The sequence below is a fragment of the Aulostomus chinensis genome, chromosome 1 (assembly GCF_037954235.1).
Source record: "Aulostomus chinensis isolate RoL2024-O1b breed Wild chromosome 1, RoL_Achi_v1.0, whole genome shotgun sequence".
NCBI classification, from domain to species: Eukaryota; Metazoa; Chordata; class Actinopteri; order Syngnathiformes; family Aulostomidae; genus Aulostomus; species Aulostomus chinensis.
Genome location: NC_141320.1, coordinates 50,191,426 through 50,211,177, shown reverse-complemented (window position 1 = coordinate 50,211,177; position 19,752 = coordinate 50,191,426). Strand labels below are relative to the sequence as shown.

Sequence of the window (19,752 nt, the reverse complement as noted above, 5' to 3'; positions counted from 1 at the left end):
CCCGTGCAATATTTTGAGGTTCTTAGCAACTCTTACTACATGACTGTCAGCATCACTTTGAGGTTCTTCGAAACACTTACTACATTACTGTAAGCATCACTGACTTGATTAGCAACTATCACTACATTACTGTTAGCATCATTTTAAGTTCATTAGCAATTCTTCCGACATCACTGTCGCAATATTTTGAGGTTCGTAGCAACTTTTACTACATGACTGTCGCATTATTTTAGGTTCGAAGCAACTCTTACTACATGACTGTCAGCATCTCTTTGAGGTTATTCGAAACTTTCACTCCATTACTGTTAGCATCATTTTAAGTTGTTGAGCAATTCTCACGACATCACTGTAGCATTAAATTGAGTTCATTAGCAACTCTTACTAAATGACTGTCAGCATCACTTTGAGGTTGTTAGAAACTCTTTCTACATTACTTTAAGCATCACTGAGTTTCTTAGCAACTATCACTACTTTACTGTTAGCATCATTTTGAGTTCATTAGCAATTCTTCCGACATCACTGTCGCAATATTTTGAGGTTCGTAGCAACTTTTACTACATTACTGTCGCATTATTTTGAGGTTCGTAGCAACACTTACTACATGACTGTCAGCATCACTTTGAGGTTATTCGAAAGTTTCACTCCATTACTGTTAGCATCATCTTGAGTTCATTAGCAATTCTTCCGACATCACTGTCGCAATATTTTGAGGTTTGTAGCAACTTTTACTACATTCCCGTGCAATATTTTGAGGTTCTTAGCAACTCTTACTACATGACTGTCAGCATCACTTTGAGGTTCTTCGAAACACTTACTACATTACTGAAAGCATTACTGACTTGATTCGCAACTATCACTACATTACTTTTAGCATCATTTTGAGTTCATTAGCAATTCTTCCGACATCACTGTCGCAATATTTTGAGGTTCGTAGCAACTTTTACTACATTACTGTCGCATTATTTTAGGTTCGAAGCAACTCTTACTACATGACTGTCAGCATCTCTTTGAGGTTATTCGAAACTTTCACTCCATTACTGTTAGCATTATTTTGAGTTGTTGAGCAATTCTCACGACATCACTGTAGCATTAAATGGAGTTCATTAGGAACTCTTACTAAATGACTGTCAGCATCACTTTGAGGTTGTTCGAAACTCTTTCTACATTATTTTAAGCATCACTGAGTTTCTTAGCAACTATCACTACATTACTGTTAGCATCATTTTGAGTTCATTAGCAATTCTTCCGACATCACTGTCGCAATATTTTGAGGTTCGTAGCAACTTTTACTACATTACTGTCGCATTATTTTGAGGTTCGTAGCAACACTTACTACATGACTGTCAGCATCACTTTGAGGTTATTCGAAAGTTTCACTCCATTACTGTTAGCATCATCTTGAGTTCATTAGCATTTCTTACTACGTCACTGTCGCATCATTTTGAGATCATTAGCAATTCTTCCGACATCACTGTCGCATTATTTTGAGGTTCGTAGCAACTCTTACTACATGACTGTCACCATCACTTTGAGGTTATTCGAAACACTTACTACATTACTGTAAGCATCACTGAGTTGATGAGCAACTATCACTACATTACTGTTAGCATCATTTTAAGTTCATTAGCAATTCTTCCGACATCACTGTCGCAATATTTTGAGGTTCGTAGCAACTTTTACTCCATTACTGTGGCATTATATTGAGTTCATTAGCAACTCTTACTACATGACTGTCAGCATCACTTTGAGGTTATTCGAAACACTTACTACATTACTGTAAGCATCACTGACTTGATTAGCAACTATCACTACATTACTGTTAGCATCATTTTAAGTTCATTAGCAACTCTTACTACATGACTGTCAGCATCACTTTGAGGTTATTCGAAACACTTACTACATTACTGTAAGCATCACTGACTTGATTAGCAACTATCACTACATTACTGTTAGCATCATTTTAAGTTCATTAGCAATTCTTCCGACATCACTGTCGCAATATTTTGAGATTCGTAGCAACTTTTACTACATTCCCGTGCAATATTTTGAGGTTCTTAGCAACTCTTACTACATGACTGTCAGCATCACTTTGAGGTTCTTCGAAACACTTACTACATTACTGTAAGCATCACTGACTTGATTAGCAACTATCACTACATTACTTTTAGCATCATCTTGAGTTCATTAGCAATTCTTCCGACATCACTGTCGCAATATTTTGAGGTTCGTAGCAACTTTTACTACATTCCCGTGCAATATTTTGAGGTTCTTTGCAACTCTTACTACATGACTGTCAGCATCACTTTGAGGTTCTTCGAAACACTTACTACATTACTGAAAGCATTACTGACTTGATTCGCAACTATCACTACATTACTTTTAGCATCATTTTGAGTTCATTAGCAATTCTTCCGACATCACTGTCGCAATATTTTGAGGTTCGTAGCAACTTTTACTACATTACTGTCGCATTATTTTAGGTTCGAAGCAACTCTTACTACATGACTGTCAGCATCTCTTTGAGGTTATTCGAAACTTTCACTCCATTACTGTTAGCATCATTTTAAGTTGTTGAGCAATTCTCACGACATCACTGTAGCATTAAATTGAGTTCATTAGCAACTCTTACTAAATGACTGTCAGCATCACTTTGAGGTTGTTAGAAACTCTTTCTACATTATTTTAAGCATCACTGAGTTTCTTAGCAACTATCACTACATTACTGTTAGCATCATTTTGAGTTCATTAGCAATTCTTCCGACATCACTGTCGCAATATTTTGAGGTTCGTAGACACTTTTACTACATTACTGTCGCATTATTTTGAGGTTCGTAGCAACACTTACTACATGACTGTCAGCATCACTTTGAGGTTATTCGAAAGTTTCACTCCATTACTGTTAGCATCATCTTGAGTTCATTAGCATTTCTTACTACGTCACTGTCGCATCATTTTGAGATCATTAGCAATTCTTCCGACATCACTGTCGCATTATTTTGAGGTTCGTAGCAACTCTTACTACATGACTGTCACCATCACTTTGAGGTTATTCGAAACACTTACTACATTACTGTAAGCATCACTGAGTTGATGAGCAACTATCACTACATTACTGTTAGCATCATTTTAAGTTCATTAGCAATTCTTCCGACATCACTGTCGCAATATTTTGAGGTTCGTAGCAACTCTTACTACATGACTGTCGGCATCACTTTGAGGTTATTCGAAACTTTCACTCCATTACTGTTAGCATCATTTTGAGTTCATTAGCAATTCTTACTACATCACTGTCGCAATATTTTGAGGTTCGTAGCAACTTTTACTACATTCCCGTGTAATATTTTGAGGTTCTTAGCAACTCTTACTACATGACTGTCAGCATCACTTTGAGGTTCTTCGAAACACTTACTACATTACTGAAAGCATTACTGACTTGATTAGCAACTATCACTACATTACTTTTAGCATCATTTTGAGTTCATTAGCAATTCTTCTAACATCACTGTCGCAATATTTTGAGGTTCCTAGCAACTTTTACTACATTACTGTCGCATTATTTTGAGGTTCGAAGCAACTCTTACTACATGACTGTCAGCATCTCTTTGAGGTTATTCGAAACTTTCACTCCATTACTGTTAGCATTATTTTGAGTTCACTAGCAATTCTTACTACATCACTGTCGCATCATTTTCAGATCATTAACAATTCTTCTGACATCACTGTCACATTATTTTGAGGTTCGTAGCAACTCTTACTACATGACTGTCAGCATCACTTTGAGGTTGTTCGAAACACTTACTACATTACTGTCAGCATCACTGAGTTGATTAGCAACTATCACTACATTACTGTTAGCATCGTTTTGAGTTCATTAGCAGTTCTTCCGACATCACTGTCGCAATATTTTGAGGTTCGTATTAACTTTTACTACATGACTGTCGCAATATTTTGAGGTTCGTAGCAACTTTTACTACATTATTGTTGCATTATTTTGAGGTTCGTAGCAACTTTTACTACATTATTGTCAGCATCACTTTGAGTTTTTTAGCAACTATCACTACATTACTGTGAGCATCATTTTGAGTTGTTGAGCAATTCTCACGACATCACTGTAGCATTAAATTGAGTTCATTAGCAACTCTTACTAAATGACTGTCAGCATCACTTTGAGGTTGTTAGAAACTCTTTCTACATTACTTTAAGCATCACTGAGTTTCTTAGCAACTATCACTACATTACTGTTAGCATCATTTTGAGTTCATTAGCAATTCTTCCGACATCACTGTCGCAATATTTTGAGGTTCGTAGCAACTTTTACTACATTACTGTCGCATTATTTTGAGGTTCGTAGCAACACTTACTACATGACTGTCAGCATCACTTTGTGGTTATTCGAAAGTTTCACTCCATTACTGTTAGCATCATCTTGAGTTCATTTGCAATTCTTCCGACATCACTGTCGCAATATTTTGAGGTTCGTTGCAACTTTTACTACATTACTGTCGCATTATTTTGAGGTTCGTAGCAACTCTTAGTACATGACTGTCAGCATCACTTTGAGGTTATTCGAAACGTTCACTCCATTACTGTTAGCATCATTTTGAGTTCATTAGCAATTCTGACTAAATCACTGTCGCATCATTTTTACATCTTTAGGATTTCTTCTGACATCACTGTCGCATTATTTTGAGGTTCGTAGCAACTCTTACTACATGACTGTCAGCATCACTTTGAGGTTGTTCGAAACACTTAATACATTACTGTCAGCATCACTGAGTTGATTAGCAACTATCACTTCATTACTGTTAGCATCATTTTGAGTTCATTAGCAGTTCTTCCGACATCACTGTCGCAATATTTTGAGGTTCGTATTAACTTTTACGACATGACTGTCGCAATATTTTGAGGTTCGTAGCAACTTTTACTACATTATTGTTGCATTATTTTGAGGTTCGTAGCAACTTTTACTACATTATTGTCAGCATCACTTTGAGTTTTTTAGCAACTATCACTACATCACTGTTATTATCATTTTGAGTTCATTAGCAATTCTTACTACATCACTGTCGCATCATTTTCAGATCATTAACAATTCTGATGACATCACTGTCGCATCATTTTGAGATCATTAGCAATTCTTCTGACATCACCGTCACATTATTTTAAGGTTCGTAGCAACTCTTACTACATGACTGTCAGCATCACTTTGAGTTTATTAGCAACTATCACTACATTACTGTTCGCATCATTTTGAGTTTATGAGCAATTCTCACGACATCACTGTAGCATTAAATTGAGTTCATTAGCAACTCTTACTAAAAGGCTGTCAGCATCACTTTGAGGTTATTCGAAAGTTTCACTCCATTACTGTTAGCATCATCTTGAGTTCATTAGCAATTCTTTCGACATCACTGTCGTATTTATTTTTAGGTTCGTAGCAACTTTAACTACATTAATGTCGCATTATTTTGAGGTTCGTAGCAACTCTTAGTACATGACTGTCAGCATCACTTTGAGGTTATTCGAAACGTTCACTCCATTACTGTTAGCATCATTTTGAGTTCATTAGCAATTCTTACTAAATCACTGTCGCATCATTTTGAGATCATTAGCAATTCTTCCGACATCACTGTAGTATTATTTTGTGGTAAGTAGCAACTCTTACTACATGACTGTCAGCATCACTTTGAGGTTGTTCGAAACACTTACTACATTTCTGTCAGCATCACTTTGAGATCATGAGCAACTATCACTACATTACTTTTAGCATCATTTTGAGTTTATTAGAAATTCTTACTCCATCACTGTCGCAACATTTTGAGATCATTAGCAATTCTTCCAACATCACTGTCGCATTATTTACGTTCGAAGCAACTCTCACTACATGACTGTCAGCATCACTGATTTTATTAGCAACTATCACTACATTACTCTTAGCATCATTTTGAGTTCATTAGCAATTCTTATGACATCACTGCAGCATCATTTTGAGATCATTAGCAATTCTTCCGACATTACTTTCGCATTATTTTGAGTTCATTAGCAATTCCTACGACATCACTGTAGCATTATTTTGAGGTTATTAGTAACTCTTACTACATTACTGTCAGCATCACTGAGTTTATTAGCAACTCTCACTACATTACTGTTAGCATCATTTTGAGTTCATCAGCAATTCTTCCGACATCACTGTCGCAATATTTTGAGGTTCGTAGCAACACTTACTACATGACTGTCAGCATCACTTTGAGGTTATTCGAAAGTTTCACTCCATTACTGTTAGCATCATTTTGAGTTCATTAGCAATTCTTACTACATCACTGTCGCATCATTTTGAGACCATTAGCAATTCTTCCGACATCACTGTCGCAATATTTTGAGGTTCGTAGCAACTCTTACTACATTACTGTTGCATTATTTTGAGGTTCGTAGCAACTCTTACTACATTACTGTCAGCATCACTGTGAGTTTATTAGCAACTATCACTACATTACTGTTAGCATCATTTTGAGTTGTTGAGAAATTCTCACGACATCACTGTAGCATTAAATTGAGTTCATTAGCAACTCTTACTAAAAGGCTGTCAGCATCACTTTGAGGTTATTCGAAAGTTTCACTCCATTACTGTTAGCATCATCTTGAGTTCATTAGCAATTCTTCCGACATCACTGTCGCAATATTTTGAGGTTCGTAGCAACTTTTACTACATTACTGTCGCATTATTTTTAGATTCGTAGCAACTCTTAGTACATGACTGTCAGCATGACTTTGAGGTTATTCGAAACTTTCACTCCATCACTGTCGCATCATCTTGAGTTCATTAGCAATTCTTTCGACATCACTGTCGTATTTATTTTTAGGTTCGTAGCAACTTTAACTACATTACTGTCGCATTATTTTTCGGTTCGTAGCAACTCTTAGTACATGACTGTCAGCATCACTTTGAGGTTATTCGAAACGTTCACTCCATTACTGTTAGCATCATTTTGAGTTCATTAGCAATTCTTACTAAATCACTGTCGCATCATTTTGAGATCATTCGCAATTCTTCTGACATCACTGTCACATTATTTTGAGGTTCGTAGCAACTCTTACTACATTACTGTTGCATTATTTTAAGGTTCGTAGCAACTCTTACTACATTACTGTAAGCATCACTGAGTTTCTTAGCAACTATCACTACATGACTGTTAGCATCATCTTGAGTTCATTAGCAATTCTTCCGACATCACTGTCGTATTTATTTTTAGGTTCGTAGCAACTTTAACTACATTACTGTCTTATTATTTTGAGGTTCGTAGCAACTCTTAGTACATGACTGTCAGCATCACTTTGAGGTTGTTCGAAACTCTTACTACATTACTGTAAGCATCACTGAGTTTCTTAGCAACTATCACTACCTTACTGTTAGCATCATCTTGAGTTCATTAGCAATTCTTCCGACATCACTGTCGCAATATTTTGAGGTTCGTAGCAACTCCTACTACATGACTGTCAGCATCACTTTGAGGTTATTCGAAACACTCACTACATTACTGTAAGCATCACTGAGTTGATTAGCAAGTATCACTACATTACTGTTAGCATCATTTTGAGTTCATTAGCAATTCTTCCGACATCACTGTCGCAATATTTTGAGGTTCGTCGCAACACTTACTACATGACTGTCAGCATCACTTTGAGGTTATTCGAAAGTTTCACTCCATTACTGTTAGCATCATTTTGAGTTCATTAGCAATTCTTTCTACATCACTGTCGCATCATTTTGAGACCATTAGCAATTCTTCCGACATCACTGTCGCAATATTTTGAGGTTCGTAGCAACTCTTACTACATTACTGTTGCATTATTTTGAGGTTCGTAGCAACTCTTACTACATTACTGTTGCATTATTTTGAGGTTCGTAGCAACTCTTACTACATTACTGTCAGCATCACTTTGAGTTTATTAGCAACTATCACTACATTACTGTTAGCATCATTTTGAGTTGTTGAGAAATTCTCACGACATCACTGTAGCATTAAATTGAGTTCATTAGCAACTCTTACTAAAAGGCTGTCAGCATCACTTTGAGGTTATTCGAAAGTTTCACTCCATTACTGTTAGCATCATCTTGAGTTCATTAGCAATTCTTCCGACATCACTGTCGCAATATTTTGAGGTTCGTAGCAACTTTTCCTACATTACTGTCGCATTATTTTTAGATTCGTAGCAACTCTTAGTACATGACTGTCAGCATGACTTTGAGGTTATTCGAAACTTTCACTCCATCACTGTCGCATCATTTTGAGATCTTTAGCAATTCTTCCGACATCACTGTAGTATTATTTTGTGGTAAGTTGCAACTCTTACTACATGACTGTCAGCATCACTTTGAGGTTGTTCGAAACACTTACTACATTTCTGTCAGCATCACTTTGAGATCATGAGCAACTATCACTACATTACTGTTAGCATCATTTTGAGTTTATTAGCAATTCTTACTCCATCACTGTCGCAACATTTTGAGATCATTAGCAATTCTTCTGACATCACTGTCGCATTATTTACGTTCGAAGCAACTCTCACTACATGACTGTCAGCATCACTGATTTTATTAGCAACTATCACTACATTACCTTTAGCATCATTTTGAGTTCATTAGCAATTCTTATGACATCACTGTAGCATCATTTTGAGATCATTAGCAATTCTTCCGACATTACTTTCGCATTATTTTGAGTTCATTCGCAATTCCTACGACATCACTGTAGCATTATTTTGAGGTTATTAGTAACTCTTACTACATTACTGTCAGCATCACTGAGTTTATTAGCAACTCTCACTACATTACTGTTAGCATCATTTTGAGTTCATTAGCAATTCTTCCGACATCACTGTCGCAATATTTTGAGGTTCGTAGCAACACTTACTACATGACTGTCAGCATCACTTTGAGGTTATTCGAAAGTTTCACTCCATTACTGTTAGCATCATTTTGAGTTCATTAGCAATTCTTTCTACATCACTGTCGCATCATTTTGAGACCATTAGCAATTCTTCCGACATCACTGTCGCAATATTTTGAGGTTCGTAGCAACTCTTACTACATTACTGTTGCATTATTTTGAGGTTCGTAGCAACTCTTACTACATTACTGTCAGCATCACTTTGAGTTTATTAGCAACTATCACTACATTACTGTTAGCATCATTTTGAGTTGTTGAGAAATTCTCACGACATCACTGTAGCATCATTTTGAGATCATTAGCAATTCTTCCGACATTACTTTCGCATTATTTTGAGTTCATTAGCAATTCCTACGACATCACTGTAGCATTATTTTGAGGTTATTAGTAACTCTTACTACATTACTGTCAGCATCACTGAGTTTATTAGCAACTCTCACTACATTACTGTTAGCATCATTTTGAGTTCATTAGCAATTCTTCCGACATCACTGTCGCAATATTTTGAGTTTCGTAGCAACACTTACTACATGACTGTCAACATCACTTTGAGGTATTCGAAAGTTTCACTCCATTACTGTTAGCATCATTTTGAGTTCATTAGCAATTCTTACTACATCACTGTCGCATCATTTTGAGATCATTAGCAATTCTTCCGACATCACTGTCGCAATATTTTGAGGTTCGTAGCAACTCTTACTACATTACTGTCAGCATCACTTTGAGTTTATTAGCAACTATCACTACATTACTGTTAGCATAATTTTGAGTTGTTGAGCAATTCTCACAACATCACTGTAGCATTAAATTGAGTTCATTAGCAACTCTTACTAAATGACTGTCGCATTTTTTGGAGGTTCGTAGCAACTGTTACTACATCACTGTCAGCATTACTTTGAGGTTATTCGAAACTTTCACTACATTACTGTTCGCATCATTTTGAGTTCATTAGCAATTCTTCCGACATCACTGTATCATTATTTTGTGGTTAGTAGCAACTCTTACCACATGACTGTCAGCATCACTTTGAGGTTGTTCGAAACTTTCACTTCATTACTGAAAGAATCACTGAGTTTATTAGCAACTATCACTACATTACTGTTAGCATCATTTTGAGTTCATTAGTAATTCTTACTACATCACTGTCGCATCATTTTGAGATCATTGGCAATGTTTCCAACATCACTGTCGCATTATTTTGAGGTTCGTAGCAACTCTTACTACATCACTGTCAGCATTACTTTGAGGTTATTCGAAACTTTCACTACATTACTGTTAGCATCATTTTGAGTTCATTAGCAATTTTTACAACATCATTGTAGCATTATTTTGAGTTCATTAGCAACTCTTTCTCCATTACTGTCGCATCATTTTGAGATCATGAGCAATTCTTCCGACATCACTTTTTTGAGGTTTTGAGGTACCTTTGTTTGTAACCTCGTCCCCACTGATCCTGGATCTGCTCGAGGTTCCTGCCTGTTAAAAGGAAGGTTTTTATCACCACTGTTGCAGGATGTGCTGCTGATGGAGAATTGTTGGCTATAAACTCATTGAACTCACTCCAAGTCAATAGTTTTGAGCAAACTCACGACTCCTGATGTTTAACTCAATTGTTTGTTAAACACAGAGATCCAGGTGTAGTCCCTCTATGTTCATCCACTAAACTAGAATAGAGTTCTCCTCTTTCCATGGTGGAACAAAGAAGGGGGAGGGTCAATAAGAATATGATCTTTGGACGTTACAGCATCTAAAGACTCAAATCCATATTTCAGGATACATATTTGAGAGGGAGGAAACAGTGATGGGAGGCTGGAGGCTTGAAGGGCTTGATTTTTAGCGGCCAGTGAAGCCACCTTTTGCTGGCTGAGTTCCAGAGACTCATGGAGGCTCTTTGTGGAGGATTTCCACGAGAGAGTCCAGCATCGAAACTTGTTAGTTTCCTGTCAACTGAGTCCAGGATGTCCCCGAGGTCCTTATTGGGTGATGAGGGTGCGCTGGACGGTCGGCTTCTTTTGGGAAGTGGGGTCACCACGTTACCGGTCCTCCCCATGACGGGTCGGTGGCAGCACTCGTCTACGTTCTCCTGCAGACTTTCTGCGGTTCCTTCTTCCAGATTTTATTGATGAGGATTGTTGTGGATGAGAGAATTGAAAATTCTTACTGCAGTTTGAGGTTTTGATGATTCAAACTGTGTAGATTGGCGTTAAGAAGTTAGCTAGTTTGGATAAATTCAGGTGTGAGCCACCACACTGAATCAGGCACAGGTAGGACGTTCACCCTGACATAGAACATCAACAGTTTAACGTTGCTGGCAGGACTCCAACCTGAGCAGGGACACCCCAATGGATTTCTAGTCCATCGCCTTCACCACTCAGCCACAACGACCACATTCACACACACATTTGAAGAGGATGGATATTCACAAAATGATCTTAATTTCTGTCACAAGCCCATTTGTGTGAGGTCCTATTTTCTCTTTTTCAGCATTCCTTTGTTTCCAGGTCTCTAATAAGTGCAGAATTACAAAGACAAGCAAGCTGGATCCATCCTGGGCAGGTGATATGAGCCATTGACCACTGGCCAGAGACCCTGGCACAGACGTTGGGGGTGGTGAGAGAGAGCATTTCTACAATTATATTCTACATTTATAGAAGTCTACAATCCTACAATTTCATTGAGCAGACGCTTTTGTCCACAGCCACGTACGTACATCACATGTATAGAATATATATGTTCCTCTTTCATCTACTGATTAACCACTAAATGCAGTCAAATGCCAGTAAATTCTGAGCATTTATTCATTATTCATGATTATTCATTATTTTTGAATCCATTTTCACTGTCACTCTTCTGTTCATTTTCAGTTTGATTCATAAAAATGAACAAACTTTGACGTGTTTTCTTCTCTTGTGTGTCAACAACTTTGGATTGAATCTCCTGACAAACAGACCACATGACCAGGAGGAAGTGTTGTTGGTGAGTTTGGCCCCTGAGCTCAAGACAGTTGGGACCAATAAAGGACAGCTTCCAATGCAGCTGTGAAGCCTCGTTGTCAGCTGGGAGGAACGACAGGTGTCTCCCTCTAGTGGCTCCTCACAGCAACACCAGCCTCATTTCATTCACATGCATCCACCACCTCACTACCAAAGGCCAGTTGGGCCTCCACAGACAGGAGAGTTTCAAGTGTTGGACAAAGGTCTTTAAGATGTTCTTATTAATTCTATAACATCTGAGATTAAAATCTATGGAATTACAACCAACAAGCAGCCAAACACCTGATCAGATGCTCCTTCATGAGGCTGAGAAGAATCAATCTAAACTGGGATGAAGAAAATTAACTGAGAGGAGAAACCTCCTGATTGGATGACATGGACCCACCTGATCCATGTCAGCCTTGTTGGAGCAGAAAGAGGTGGATCAGAGGAATCAGTGGATCAAGACTCAGGTGGCAGATGAAGAATCTCTTTATTCACAATGGAGTCAGAGAAATCTTCCAACGTGAGAGAACGTGACAGACCATTTTATACTGAAGACAGGCTGTGTGTGTGTGTGTGTGTGTGCGTGTGTGTGCGTGTGTGTGTGTGTGTGTGTGTGTGTGTGTGTGTGTGTGTGTGTTTATGTGCAGACTTTTCCCTGGAACAACGTTTTTTATTTGAAGCAAGAAAGCAAGAGCCTCCAGATCAAAGTCAGAATTGATGATGATGTCATCAGGGCTTTGATAGTGTATTTATTTGTACCTAGAATTCTGTCTTTGATCTCAGGAGGATGTGAGAGAAACTCAACTTTAAAAAGTATATGAGAGCATTCAGCTTGGTTAGAAAACATTTTGACTGTTCAACAGTAGAGTTTGTTAGAAACAGTTTACAACACTCAGAATTAAATTGAAGATACAAAAACCTTCCACACTTAAATCCTGTCTCTAAATTCAAACTGGGGATGAACATTTTTATAATCAATCTGTCTCTATGTGATGGCCCTGCCATGGACTGGTGACCTGTCCAGGATAAACCCCGCCCCTCACCTGAGGGATAGGCTCCACCCCCACGAACCATTGCAGATCATCAATAACCAAAGCTACTAAGGAGGATTACAGTTTGTCCTTGCAGGAGTCAGTGACTTAATAGAGTCTAACAAAGGGTTGGACCTGAATGAGACAGTCACCCTTCAACATGGGGCCATGGCAGAGTGAACCAAGAACACTACAATGGGGGTGAGAGTGGAGCCATGATGGACTCACAGTTCATCACCTCCACCATCATGTGGACCACCTGATCACCTCTCCCTCAACCTCTAAATAACTCATTCCCTGACTGGGAATCGAACCCGGGCCGCGGCGGTGAAAGCGCCGAATCCTAGCCACTAGACCATCAGGGACCACACTGAGCTCTCCAACAACAGAGACTATAGACAATGACTCAAGAACACAGGACTCTGTGGTCTCAGCTTGAGATGCAGAAGGTCCACCAAGACCACCAGACACCTCAGCCCCCTAAAGACAGTCCACCCCCAGGATCCTGCCCCCTCTGCTCCAACTCAGCCCTCCATTCATAACGTGACTTTCGCTACGTCCGAACTGCCAAGTACCAACCTACGTCCTCCTGCTATGACCTGAACATGGCGGCACCACTCAGACACCCGAGAAGATTGGTGGGGAAGCACGACCTCTGCTGGCAGAGCACAGACACCGCAATTAGGTAGACAGCACCAACGAAAGCCCCACCTGCTGGCCTGACTGTGGTACTGCACTCCACTCTGAACGCACCCTTCACTCATTCTCTATTATTAAGCACGTTAACGCACCTGTACAGGTGTGTTCACATTATATACATATTATATATTTATGCTTGGCCGTTTTTGATGAACTTGGGCGGTACTCTGGTGCAAAGATGAGGTCATGGAGCTGATCTGGGAGCAGTCCTGATGTTAAATGCTGTGATGAAGGACAGTGTAGAGGAAAAATGCGTCAAATTTAAATTTTAAACAGTTTAACGTTGTTGGCAGGACTCCAACCTGAGCAGGGAGACCCCAATGGATTTCTAGTCCATCGCCTTCACCACTCGGCCACAACGACCACATTCACACACTTTTGTAGGAGACTGAAATTAGACAATGAAAGTTCATGTCAGCACAGTCAAACATTTTTTGTCCTCTCTCAAAGACAAACTATTTGTGTGTGTGTGTGTGTGTGTGTGTGTGTGTGTGTGTGTGTGTGTGTGTGTGTGTGTGTGTGTGTGTGTCAGTGTTGTGACTGAGCGGTGAAGAAGACGACCTTCTGACTCCATTTTCTTTGTTGCTCTTCTATCAGTTCCTCAGTTTCTCTCATCAAGTGAAGCAGCTTTGACAGGTTTACTTCTCTGTGTGTTCACAACTTTGGTCTTTAAACTCCTGACAAACTCACCACGTCACACATTTGGTGAATTAAAGCAACAAATAATGACATCATGATGATTCAGGTTCGGGGGGCACGGCCTGGAGGAAGAGTGGCCGTCTAGCAGAGTTGCTGGTTCAGTTCTCACTTCAGCTGGTGACCATGTTGAAGTGTCCTTGAGCAAGACACTGAGCCCCTCATTGCCCCTGATGACCAGCATCCAAGACCAACAAGCTTCTGATTGGCTCTGATTCTCTGAGCCAAAATCCAACACAGGAAACAGAAACTCTTGAGGTTGTCTCACATTTTTTAAAGAAACTCAGCACAGGACAGTGATAGGAGGCTGGTTTCCTTGATGTGGGCTTCACCTCCACTGCTGTCCACATTTAAATGCTGGCTGATGCTGGTCCCCTGTTGAAACCTGGACCAGACCAGGGACCTTCAGACCTTCAGTCTAACGCTGTTCCAGCATTGGATGAAAAAGTCTGGTCCTCTCATCTTCTTCAACATTGACTTGTTCTACCAGGACAAGAGAATCTGAGCTTGGATGTCATTTAGCAGTCAAAGGCTTGTTAAACTGGTCAACATCAGCTGGTGTTCACTCTGATGATGTAGCGATGGTCTGGATTCTTCCTTCTGGAGCACCAAGCTGCTGGGAAGAAGCCTGATGATGTCAGAGTTGTGTTCAGTGGCTCCTGCTGGGTCCATTTCTGACAAATGGGCTCCAAAGAGTTCAGCTGTTTCAAAGGCTAAGAGAAAGCAGCACATCATGGCGGTCAGGAGACGAGGTGGCCGAGTGGTTAAGGTGATGGACTGCTGATCCATTGAGCTCTGCAGGCGTGGGTTCCAATCCCATCCTCGTCGTAGGAGACTTTGGTTTCTGCTCCTAGATTCTGGAACGACTCTGAACTGTGAGGCTTTGCAAGAGGAGATTCTGCAGCACCTGAGAGCTGCAGTTCCAGGACCCCACAGCACCACCTACTGAATTGGATGATAAAATGCATTTGTTGGACTTTTGTTTTTTGGTGACAGTGCCACCTATCAAATTAGATGATAGCAAAATACTACTTTCTAACTGTAGTATTAAAGGTTTATTCATTCATTTTAAACTTTTTGGAGGAAACAACTGTAAATTAACCAGCAGTTACTGGTGATGCTTCACAGTTTCCAAGCTCAAACGGCCTCCTGCTTGTTGGACTCACAATTTCCAAAAAATGTAGACATCAAAAGTCAAATCATGTTTTTGTTTGGTTTTGTGTTGTTTTGTTTTTTACTGGAGGAAAACTTCAAATTGTGATGATGTGTCTGACTTAGAAACTGAACCCCCAAAAATCAAAAAGTCTCCTTCTTCTGTGCCGTGATCTCTGAGCTGATCATGATTGATCTCATCAATAATCCTTGGCAGCCGACCAGTCACACACAGCCCCCCCCCCACACACACACACTGAGACATGCAGCAGCTCACAGTAACTGCCTCAGTCACACAGCAGATAGACTCCTTTCTATAACAAGATAAGCAGTAGAAAATGGATGGAAGTGATGATGAACTGATGAACAGGTGATTTGTCCAAAAGTCAACATCAGATTCATTTCCAATCTGTGGAAGCAGTTTCATCTTGAGGTTCCAGGTAAGAACAGCCAGCTGTGGGCTGACACACATCTCTTCAGGAGCACTTCTATGCTCCAAACTTGCCAGGTTGAATTGTGTCTGTATTCTGAGGGCAGCAGGAGGACGGAGGAGTGAGGACACACACATTTGGAACTGAGAGCAGCTGTGTGTGGGATTTCCCCAGCAAAGATAAAACCAGCTCCTTCATGCTGGCTATGAAGGCTCACAGTCACACTGACCCAGCTACAAATACTTTGATATGCAACAGACTGGTTTCTCTTCTGGTAGTTTGTTATCAACTGTTGTCACATTTATGGATCAATTTAGCTGGTAAGATGAAGGCTCCAAAGGACCAGCTGGAGATGCCGGGGATTGAACCCGGGGCCTCATACATGCGAAGCATGCCCTCTACCACTGAGCTACATCCCCTCTGTCAGAGTCACTGTTTAACTGATGCAGCAACACAAACACAGACACAACATTTTTCTCCTTCATTTTAGGGATAAAAAGGAAGTCAGCCTGTGATCTCAAAGGCTCTGTGATCTCAGTAGTTTCACTGTGATGTCAGCCCACACAGCCTTAGACCACAGAGGCAAGTAAGGCTCCAGGAAGCTGAGGCTGCTCCGTTCTCAGTCCAGTCCAGAGTGAAGGTTTTCCTCTCTGAAGCTTTCCAATCCAGCCCAGATCCTCTCTGACTAGCAGGAGTCTTTGACCAGGAAATGAGAATTATATTGAACGTCTGCTCATCCTCAGAATGAAGTAAAAGTATTTGTGTTCCTAAAATAATCTTCAGATGTTAAGATCAATTATTAACATTGATTGACAGCTCTAAACTGACCCATCATCACTATACAGTTGCAAACTGAGGACTGGAATATTTAGAAATCCACAGTTGCTCATAACAACTGGTAGTACAAGTACACAGTAGAGACGACTGTAGGAAGTAGCAGTTGTGAGCCTTGAAAAAAATGCAGTAAAGACAGGAAGCCCCCATCACATTGTCAGTGTTTCAGTGACTGGCATTGTGAAGAGACTGAGACAAAGTCACGTTATGAATGGAGGGCTGAGTTGGAGCAGAGGGGGACAGGATCCTGGGGGTGGACTGTCTTTAGGGGGCTGAGGTGTCTGGTGGTCTTGGTGGACCCTCTGCATCTCAAGCTGAGACCACAGAGTCCTGTGTTCTTGAGTCATTGTTTATAGTCTCTGTTGTTGGAGAGCTCAGTGTGGTCCCTGATGGTCTAGTGGTTAGGATTCGGCGCTCTCACCGCCGCGGCCCGGGTTCGATTCCCGGTCAGGGAATGAGTTATTTAGAGGTTGAGGGAGAGGTGATCAGGTGGTCCACATGATGGTGGAGGTGATGAACTGTGAGTCCATCATGGCTCCACTCTCACCCCCATTGTAGTGTTCTTGGTTCACTCTGCCATGGCCCCACGTTGAAGGGAAACTGTCTCATTCAGGTTCAACCCTTTGTTAGACTCTATTAAGTCACTGACTCCTGCAAGGACAAACTCTGGTCAGTGTGGTCCCTGATGGTCTAGTGGCTAGAATTGGTGCTCTCACTGCCACAGCCTAGGGTTCAAGTCCTGGTCAGGGAAGCTGTGGATACCCTGAGGTTCTAGCCAACTATGGACTGATAGCTGACCTCCCCTCCTCTCTAAAATCCTGGAGAAAGCAGCTGCTAATCAGCTGAGTGACTTCCTCCATAACAAGAGTTGATTTGAGGGTTTCAGTCTGGTTTTAGAGCCCAGCACAGAGACAGCACTGGTAGAAGTCACTGGATATATAAATATATATTATAGATAAATATCGGCCGACTCATCAATGGCTGAGGAATACATTCAGTCAGTAGCATAACAGTCCTCTGAAGCTGTAACGTGAGCCCACTTCTACCGACTAGAGGAGAGGTAAAATTACACCTGAAATCTGAGGTTTGTCCCTCAAAAAGAACCGCGATGTACTAAAAGTTTCCTCCCCAGAATGATTCTATCAACAAACACTTTAAATTGATATTCTGGAGTTTTATTTCAGTCGCCTGGAATTTGCTGTGGAGTGAGTAAGATGGTATTTAAATGGCAGGCCTATCCACTCGCGCTAGCACGAGCATTGCAGATGGCGTCAGCACGACCAGACCCAATGGGTCCAGAACTGTCTCCAGTTGCTGGGAGTACCCTGGTGAGCTGGGAAGGCCAAAGGTCCAGAAAAGTGAACCTCCACTTCAAGACTGCAGCTGCTCCAGAAAGCAGCTGCAGTCTTGAAGTGGAGGAAGAAGTGCATGGACAGGAACTAGGAGGAGAGACCACATCACCAATCCAGAACAGAGTTTAAAATCCTTCTCCTCAGTCTTAAAGCTCTGAAAGGAACATTCCAGCTAAAAAGGAACCTCAGATGTGTTCTTGTGTTTTTATTATTTCGAACGATGGCAGGGATTTGGTTTGAGAGCATCCATGTCTAACTAGGTTTTGGTGCATACTGCTAATTAGCTCCCACCGCAGGTCGTGGGGGCAGCAGATAAACAGACAAATCATAACAAGAACATCCACTCCAAATAGTCAAACACCAGGGTGGTGATCAAGTAGAGCCTCTGCATGTCAACAAAAGCACTGACAACTTTAAAAGAGAACAGAAAGTTTATTAAAAGACAAGTTTATAAGGACAGTTAAAGGTGTGTAGACGGCTGTTTACACTTTAATTCAGCTGTAGAAGAAGAAGACCTTCACTGTGAAAACTCATCCTGTGTTACAGCCGCCCCTCCAGGACGGTCAGGGACCAACTTCAGTCCTGGTCCTGATACACCGGAAATCCAACCAATCCCTCCCATAGGAACCATGTATTTGTTAAAGCAGCGCTCGCTGTGTCTGTGTAGGAGCCGGTACTGAGCGTATACTGCATGTGTACTACTACTAAAGGTACTTCACCGGAGGCTCCAGCTGATGTCACATATTTCTCCATCAGCTGGATGACATCACTGATATCAGAGACTCCGCCCACTCATTTATTTTCACACATCTCAAAGACAATTCAGTGTTTGATCAGGGATCAATACATCAATATAAAGATCAGTACTTGGTGTCAAGTGGATCTTTGATGGTGACCTAAGAGAAATCAGATCAGCCCTCACACCCTCCTGTCCAATGGTGGCTCCATGATTTCAGCTTCATCCTGTCTCTTTCCTGATGTGTTTTCCCTTCTGCTTTCAAAAACTCTTTACACCCACAACCTTCATGTCTGGCCTCCACCACCATGATTAGTTTCAGTTTCTCCTCAGCTTCAGTCACACAACACAGGATGGACAAAGGAAGTTTCTCTGTTGCGTCGTCTCAAGTTTTCCTGACCTGAGGAGCTTTGTTAACTAACTCAGCAAGACTGATGTCTCTCAGCTGTGTGTTCTCATCATTGTTCTCCATGTAGACACGTTGTCTCCACTGACCATAATCCACTCACCTTCCTTCATTCGTTGCAGTGTCCCAACCAGAGACCAGTCAGGTGGTCTCTGTTCCTGCAGTCATACTGGATATTCGCTATGTGAAGGGGACCAACAAAGTGGTGGTGGACGTGTTGTCTAGAGTTCCTCAGTGTGGTATTTGATTGTGACCGGTTTTCCTCTCTCTGGTTCTCCTCTTGTCTTTTCCTAGCCTCTTAAATTGCAACAAGAGATGCTGGACCACCGGAGCAGGCCACTGGTTCCCCTCCTGATAGTTTGACCTTATCTGAGCAGTCCAATGGGGGACGTATATGGTTTTTAGAGGTTTAGTGAATTATCATTTTGGGATTCAAGAAAAATTACATTCATGGTATTTTGGTAGCGGGATTCCCTTCAGGACCCTGTT

The 19,752-nt window shown here is 40.7% G+C and overlaps 3 non-coding genes across 3 annotated transcripts; 1 reads left to right on the top strand and 2 right to left on the bottom strand.

Annotated features, from left to right (window-relative positions):
* Positions 1-13,250: 13,250 nt before the first annotated feature.
* trnae-uuc (transfer RNA glutamic acid (anticodon UUC)) lies at positions 13,251-13,322 on the bottom strand. Its single transcript has one exon. It is a non-coding gene; the product is annotated as a tRNA-Glu (tRNA).
* Positions 13,323-16,282: 2,960 nt separating this feature from the next.
* trnaa-cgc (transfer RNA alanine (anticodon CGC)) lies at positions 16,283-16,354 on the bottom strand. The gene has a single exon. It is a non-coding gene; the product is annotated as a tRNA-Ala (tRNA).
* A 798-nt stretch (positions 16,355-17,152) lies between these two features.
* trnae-cuc (transfer RNA glutamic acid (anticodon CUC)) lies at positions 17,153-17,224 on the top strand. The gene has a single exon. It is a non-coding gene; the product is annotated as a tRNA-Glu (tRNA).
* The last annotated feature ends 2,528 nt before the right edge of the window (positions 17,225-19,752 follow it).